The sequence below is a fragment of the Cornus florida genome, unplaced genomic scaffold (genome assembly GCF_030987335.1).
Source record: "Cornus florida cultivar Cherokee Brave unplaced genomic scaffold, ASM3098733v1 CherokeeBrave_3.0.0_Hap2_Chr09, whole genome shotgun sequence".
NCBI lineage: Eukaryota > Viridiplantae > Streptophyta > Magnoliopsida > Cornales > Cornaceae > Cornus > Cornus florida.
Genome location: NW_026775579.1, coordinates 58,862,299 through 58,871,217, shown reverse-complemented (window position 1 = coordinate 58,871,217; position 8,919 = coordinate 58,862,299).

Genomic DNA, 8,919 nt, shown 5'->3' with positions numbered 1-8,919 from the left:
CTGCTTATCATCCTCAGACGGATAAATAGATTGAGAGGGTGAATCAGATCATGGAGGATACGCTTAGGTCATGTGTTCTTTATTTCAAGGGCCACTGGGAGGGTTACTTACCGCTGGTGGAGTTTGCTTATACCAATAGTTTTCAAAAGACTATTGGGATGGCACCATTTGAGGCGTTATACGGCTGCCCGTGTCGATCACCTGTTTGTTGGATAGAGGTTGGTGAGAGCAGATTCTTGGGTCCTGAGTCTATTAAGGTTACTTCTGAGAAGATTACTCTTATTCTAGACCGCATGCGTACTGCTCAGAGTAGGCAAAAAAGTTATGCCGATCATCGTACTCGTGCTTTGGAGTTTAAGGTTGGAGATCAGGTTCTACTCAAAGTGTCATCTATGAAAGGTGTTGTGCGCTTTGGGAAGAAAGGGAAGTTGTCACCGCGATTTGTCGGTCCGTTCATGGTTACGGATCGAGTTGGAGCTGTTGCTTATTGGTTGGCACTTCCGGATACTTTGGATCGTGTACACAATGTTTTCATGTGTCCATATTGCGGAAATTTCTGTGCGATGAGGATAGGTATCAGCATATCAAGGTTGGAGTGATTGAGTTACAGACGGGTGCAACTTATTTGGAGTCACTGTGTCGTATTGTCGACTGTCGGGATCAAATCCTTCGTAACAAGGTTATCCCTTTGGTTCGTGTCCAGTGGAGTCATCACAATGAGGCTGAGTCTACTTGGGAACGGGAGGATATCATTCGCTCGTAGTTTCCTAAATTTTGGGAAGAAGGTAAGAGAGAATTCTGAGGACGGAATTCCTGTTGTTAGTGGGGAAGAATGTAATACCCCTAATTTAACAAGGATAATTCTGGAATTTATTTAATTATTTAAATTGTGTTTTTATTTATTTAGTTGTGAATTTGTTGATTAAGTGTGACTTTATTTGTTTTTATTTGTTTAGTGGTGGTTTTGTGAATTAATTAATTAATTATTAAATTGTATTTTATTTTTCTTTTTTTTCGTTAATTGAACTTAGGGTTTTGTTTTATTTCTTCTTTAGCCGACTTAGTTTTCTGTATGGTATTAGGACTAGAATTAGGGTAACCTTAATCCTATAAATATATACATTAAGGTTCTACCTAAGGTTTTAGAACCTAAACACGTCTGTGGAAGTAGAGAGAGAGGACAGAGAAAGGTTTATAGTAGTCGGAGTTCGCCGGAGAATTTAGGAAGCAACGGTACAAGGTTTCAAACTGAGACCTAAAGGAAAGTTCTAATCCGAACTCCTTCCCGTTGCCTCGTGTTCTTTGCATGTCTAACACAACTCCAGGGAACTGTTAAGGATTAAAATTAAACTGGAATTCTTGTACCTCTGTTGTTTTAAAACTGATTATAGTTGAAACGTGTGTACTATTTGTTTTAATTTCTTCCTTGTGTAACCTCTGTTTAATTCGTGTAAACTGATGAGTAATGATTTTAATTAGTTCTATAACATGTTGGGAAGCAGTAGAATTAATTTAGGTTGCAAGTTTGATTTGCTACAACAGTCGATGCTCCGGAATGCTTAAACTGCTCGTATTAAATTCTTTTTGCAAAATCCATTTATTAGTTGAGTTTGGAAATTGAATAAAGAATTTAGTGAATTATGGATTAACTGGGAACCTAGTTTAATCATCTCAGTACCTTAGGAATGGAATTTAGATCAACAGAAACACACCGGATGTGGAAGGGATGAAGAACAGAGAAGAAATGGCTCAAGATTTCAAAGAGCCGGCTCTTTGGAGCAAAGAGCAGGCTCCATGGGAACATGGAACCGGCTCTAAGGGTCTTGGAGTCGCCTCCAAGACAAGGAGAGCCGGGTCCAAGTAAGAAAGAGCAGGCTCTTCAATCGGCTTCCAGTTTTAAGTTTTCTGCGATTGGTTTGGCTACGGAACTCGAATTTTGAGATTTTTAGTTTCTGTTGGAGGCTATATTGAGGTGTTTAAAGGTGGTCTAAGCTTGATTAAAATCCTTGAGAGAATATTTATGCAAAATAAAACAACTTTGTTTTAATGCGATAGTGGGCAATGCTTAATTAATCAGTTTACTGTGTTTTTGTTATGAAATGATGCAGAATTGCTTAACACTTAGAATAGCAGTTCTTAGTAATAAAATTCTCAATTAAACCTATCCCAATGTTATAAAATAAGTGTGTGGATTTAAATGGTTTAGTATGCTTATTTGGCCCTAAGTTGGTTTACAGTTTGGATGGGAGAAACTGCAAGATGTTTAAGCTTTGGTATTAAAATTCTTAGTGATGATTTGCAGTTAGTCACGTTCCAGAATTACTAATAATAAACTTGTGAACATTTATATTCTGTTTTGGTTGATTAGAATTAATTGGTTTACATGTATAACCTGTAGTATCAATTAATGGACATTTTAGAGTAGTATGGATTAAGTTTGTTAATTGACAATTATTTTATCATGCTTAATATGGAACAATTGATATTTGTACTTAATGTTTTATTGTCAATTGTGGAATGTTTGGATTGGTTGATAGTTATATTTTTATTTATTCTATCAACTACCGGATGGATTGGATTGTATGCACCGGTATGGGATGGTGACATACTAGGTTTGGATTGGCTCAAAATTGCTATATCCTACCTATACGGAATAAGGGAATGGATTAAAAATAAATCCTACTTATATTTAGGCTAAGTCAAAGAAGCTGCACAAGCTGAATGACTAGCTGGATTACTGGTTATCTATGTTAAGTCTGTGCAGTTGAATAAACTGAACGACTTACTAGATTTATTATGGATGGTTATGAACGGATTTATATATATTATTATGGTACCGTGACATGAGCTTGAGTCTCAGAGTCGACGGTTAGGGAGCATATATGTAGTAGGATGCGTAACTGGCTATGCTGGTTGTGGTGTACCCTGTTAGGCTTAGGTAGTCACGCCCACTCAAGTGCGTTTTGCATGTTGCCTTCTACTCAGGTTGAGACCCGTATCATAGTCCAACGAGAGTCCATAGTGTGGATATATATATATATATATATATATACACGACTTATATAGTTATTGTTGAGTTGGTTAGAGTGTATATGCGTATCGAGTCTCTACTTGGATTGTAGTAGGTTAGAACTTGTTTGTGGGCCTGACCCACTCCTATTTTCCAGGTGTACGTCAGTTCCAGGTTTGAGCTTGTTCGTGCTGGGCAGAGACGATTTTCCATTCTACTGACGATGTAGGACTTCCTTCCAGATATTTGATTTGGATTTTATCTTCAGTTTACTTTCATTTTAGTTTGGTTTTTAGGGATCCACTAGAGATGGATTCCCGAGTTGTTAACTTATGGAGGTTTTGGATTATTGGGATTTAAGTATATTTAATATTAACGGTTTTTATATTTAGTTTTCTTTCAGCTTAAACTTTATTTATTAAATTCATTTTGTCATCTGTGTTCGTATTACATATTAATTGTTTGATATCCCCTGAGTTTGGGCCTGGGCATGATCAACCCGTATCTCGGATCCGAGGGGTATCACAATTTATGTGTAGACAAGGATAGCACTGACAAGTTGGAGTCTCCCTGCATATGATAGGGATCTAGAGGTCCAGTGGGAGATTTTATGAGTAATCTTGTCAATGAGCATGATGCAGTGGGATACTTTGAGATTTGTAGAGATCAAAGGGACTCCCAAGTACTTGACTGGAAGTAAGCTAACCCCAATGCCAAGGAGGTTTAATATGGAAGATTCAGTGTGATGATCAATGCCAGAGAAGAAGATTGTGCTTTTTGAGAGATTTATTTCAAGTCCAGACATAGTACTAAAGTGGTCCAAGGCACACTTAAGGACCAAGACAAAAGTGATGTCCCCATGACATAAGAGAAGAAGGTCATCAGCATAGGATAAGTGGGTGATTTTGTGAGCTCCACATCTTTAATGATACTTGAAAGCACTGGTTCTCTCCACATAGTTGTGAATAATAGATGATAATTCATTCATAACAATTATAAATAGAAAGGGAGAGATAGGATCTCCTTGTCTCAGCCCTCTCTTGCCTTTAAAGTAACCATGAAATTCATCATTGATAGCAATGGTGAATGAAGGTGAGGACATACATGCTTGTATAAGTGAGATGAACTTGTGTGGGAAGCTGAGAAGTGTGAGGCATGAGATGATAAAATCCCATTTTACTGAGTCAAAGGTTTTCCTCAAATCAATCTTGATTGCACATCTAACAAGCCCGAGAAGCTCATGTGCCAAAAGGAATGGATCATTAATTTTCCTACCCTTGATGAAGGCTGCTTGTGATTGATCAATTATAAGTGGAAGGGTGGACTGCAAGTTGGTTGCCAACAGCTTTACTATGCATTTATAGACTGTATTACAGCAAGAGATTGGTCTATAGTCATGGATGGAGGATGAGTTTTGGCATTTTGGGACAAAAGGGATATATGTGTTATTGGCTTCAGCAAGCAACTTCCCATTTTTGAAAAATTCTAAAACTATAAAGAGGACAGACCTTTCTACTATGTGCCAAGCTTTGTGAAAGAAGGCTGCATTGAAGCCATCAGGTCCAGGGGCCTTATCCTTGTTGAGTTTGAACATACAACTTTGAATGTCCAAATGGGATGGGACTTCATTCAATGAGGAGTGAAGATGATCAGGAACCTGTTTAATGAAGAAGTGTTGTAGCTCTGAGGTATGGTGAGTTGATTGGGGGGAGCTTCCAAGAAGGTTTTGGAAATGGGAGACCACTGCTTGTATAATAAAGCCCTAATCCTTAATGACTTGACCATCCTTTAATGTGAGTGAGACAATTTTATTTTTGTTGTTCCTGGATGAAAAGGACTTATAGAAGAAGGAAGAGTTGCAATCACCAAGCTTTAGCCATGACATCCTAGACTTCTGCCTTAACATGTCTTCTTGTGAATTGGCCAGTAGCATAACTTCATTGATTAATGCCTTTTCCATCATTTCTAAGAGTTGAATCATTGAGGGTGATGACAAGGTCAAGTTGGCATGATTTCAGCTCCATTTTGGCAGCAAGCAACTTAGAATCAATGTCAGATAACTCTTTTTTACAGTTAAGCTTTAGGGAATGTTTGAGAAGTTTGAGTTTCTACACCATTTGATACATGGCTGTGCCTCTGATGTATGAACTCTAGACACCATGGACAGTTGGGATGAATTGGGGGTGAGAGCTCTATGCATTGAAAAATCTGAAAGGGGTACATCTTCTAGGTAGATTAAGCTCTATTGTAACTAGGATAGGGTTGTGATCAGAGATTGCAGGAGTTAAGAAGCTGCATTCTGAAAGTGGGAAAGCCGAAGTCCAACTTTGGTTGACCAATGCTCTGTCCAGTTTTTTAGCAATACATGTTGAGCCAATACTTCTGTTGCACCAGGAGTACAAAATACCACTGTACTTTAAGTCATCAAGTTCAGCCTCTTGGAGACATTCTTTGAAGTCAATCATAGCTGGACACCATCTCTGTGAGCCACCATGGGTTTTCCTTACATTTGGAATGACATTGAAGTCTCCCATAAGAAGCCAAGGAGAGGGGGAGAAGATGCCAACAAAATGGATGATATTGTCCCACAGGTACTTCCTTTCATTAACACAATTAGAAGCATAAATGAAAGTAGTAAAAAAGCTGATATTGTGTCCTATGATATTAATGCTACAGTGAATGGCTTGACCATTCACATCAATAACTGAAAGATTGAAAATGTCAAGATTCCACATAACCCAAATTCTACCTATATGAGAATAGTTGTAATTGTGGACTATGGACCACTTTAGGGATATAAATTTGTGAATGGAATCAATTTTAGCTAGGGAGACCTTGGTCTCCACTATTGAGACTAACTCAAGCTTTTTGTCAGAGATAAGCCTCTTGATTTTTAACTGCTTAGAGGGTTGATTTAACCCTCTTATGTTCTATGTGAGGAGGGCTAACATAAAAAAGGAGGGGTAACAGAACCTCCAAGATGCCTGTGGCCCTGTGAAAGGCTCTCAGACATCAACTCATTATTGTTGAAAGACTTCCTTCTAGCAGCTTTCTTCATGCTTCTGATAGTTGGATTTTTCTTTCTTCCCAATGCAGGTTGTACTTTGTCAATTGGAATAGTGGCTGAGGAAGAAGTGGTGGGGCCATTTCCAGTATGTCTGTTATGTAATTTTAGCTTCCTTTGAATATGTCCCTTTAACCCTTATAATTGAATTTAAAGACCTTAGGTGGTGAGCTAGTGACAAACTTTGAACTACAATTTTATTTGATTTCTATAATAAAGGGGAGGTAATTCATTGTTCGACTTCAATTCTAATTATTATAGTCATTAAATCAAGATTATCATTGGTATTAGATTTAAGTATATGATCAAATGATCAAATCCAAATCATGTAAAATTTTGTGGGATCCTAATATAATAATTACATTTTTAATTCATATGATGCATGTGATAAAATGAATAAGTGAGGCCATTAAAATGTTTTGAGAGATGTATTTGAAAATAAATTCTTGATAAGTCTTTCCTACCCACTTTACTTAACAAATTTAATTATTAAATAATTGTGTGCTTTTAAACTAAGCTTATGTGTTTATATTTGGATTAAATTTGATATTTCTCTATAATAAATTTCTTAATTATTGTTATATATTAATTTGTCATCATCTAATATAAGCATATGTTTATTTGCAAATATTTATCAATATCTTTCTCATCATTAACTGATGTATGTCGTATTGGTGCAGCATAGTTTTTGGACGATGAACAAAGATGTACTTGTTTGACCAGATCATACCTAAAAAGATTTTCAAATTTCAAGAAAAAGATTCTCTAGCTATCATTTCCATTTCGATTTCGATTTCGATTTCGTTTTACTACGTACTTTTGGTAAATTGGTCAAGAAAATGATTCTCTGCGTGATCACTCTCTCTCCCTTTCAACTCCTCTCTCTCTCTCTCTCCCCTCACAAAATGATTCTCTGTTTTTTGGATGATGTAAACTGCATAGTACATATTAAGAATTCGTACTCACCTTATAGTTGCATCAATGGCTCAAATAAAAAAAATAATGGAAAAGTCTAACTTCTTAAATACAATTAAAGGTTTTTAACAAAATGATTCTCCGTGGGATCACTCTCTCTCCCTTTCAACTCCTCTCTCTCTCTCTCTCTCTCTCTCTCTCCTCACAAAATGATTCTCTGTTTTTTGGATGATGTAAACTGCATAGTGCATGTTAAGAATTGGTACTCACCTTATAGTTGCATCAATGGCTCAAATAAAAAAAATAATGGAAAAGTTTAACTTCTTAAATACAATTAAAGGTTTTTAACAATAACAAAAAGAGAGAGAAAGTTAAAGAAATAAAATTGAAAACTTAAATATTAAATTTATATATATATTTTTATAAGTGAAGAATTGAACTTTTTAAGGACTGAACTTTTTATGGGGTTTGGAAGTCCTTTTAGAACTTCCAAAAAGGACGTAAGTTTGGTGCATGACTGCATGAGATGACCATGGGTTTGGAAGTCCTTTTAGAACTTCAAAAAATGTTCTCCCCAAGAAGTTTTATGTATAAATTCATAAAGGAATTAATTTTTTAATCTCTTAATCTACATTAACGATTTGTAATATTACATTAGTATCTATTTAATATAAATATATTATTTTAAATTAAAATTCAATATTATCTAACAAAAAATTTTAGGAGCTCTCACCAAATAAATATAATTGTTTTCACTCAAATTGGACATTTGGATCAAGAAGTCAGAACACTCACCTATAATGCTTAGGATAGATGATGAACTCTGATGTAAAGTAAAATAATAATAATTGTTAGTAATTCGAATATGATAATTTGTTAAGGCCTTAACTAAACAAATATGAATTATGATTAATCTTGTTCGATAATAATTGTTAGTAATTTGAATATGAATTTTGATTGATCTCGTCCAATAATAATTCGATCCAAAATAATATAATATATAATATTTATATATTATTAAAATATTGTTTAGCATTATTTTTTCCTTCTTCTCCCATCTTTTCTATTTTGTCTCTCTTTATTATTTTTTTTCTTTTATAAAAAGTCAAATACCTAGTTTTCTTCTCTTTTGTTGTTTATATATTATTTTTCTTCTTTCGCTTGTATCTGTTTTTTTCCCTGGTCTTTGTTTACCATTCTCTTTTGCTGTTGATTTTTTAAAACAAAATATATATATATATATATATATATATATTTGGATTTGGTTATTGATTGAATTTTGGATCTAGTTATTATATTGAATATTCGATAGCAAATCAAATATAAATTCATTTTTAATTAACAGGTCGTGTTATAAATCGAATCGAGTCAAACTTACTCTCCTCTTATTCGGATCGGATCAGTCCCGTTTAAAAGGCCACTACACAACCATCTCACATGTCTCCCCTCTATAATACAAACATTTTAGAATTATACTTGCTCCAGTGACCACTACGTCAAGTTTAGATTTTATTTAATGAATTTGAATTTTAAGTGTTAGAAAATTTTTATTAGAATTTTAAGGGTTGAATTACTGAAGTCCTTTGATTAGTATGAATAATTGAAGTCTCAAATTATTTATTCTATAATTTGCCCTACAATGGCATTCGGGACCTCTGACCAAGTAAGCCAGGTATTATATATATATATATATATATATTTCGGTTCATGGTGCTGAGATAGAATTACAACTGCTTATGCAAAAGTTGAGGACTTCAGTCTTCAATAGAATTACATACAAACATTATTGTGACACTACAAGTTGGTTTCGTATCGTATGCCAAACCTTATTACTCACACTTGTTTTATTGGAGTTGACTACTTTCTGCGCACACATATATATATATATATATATATATATACTCCAATTACGGAGTACTTCGGTAAACCA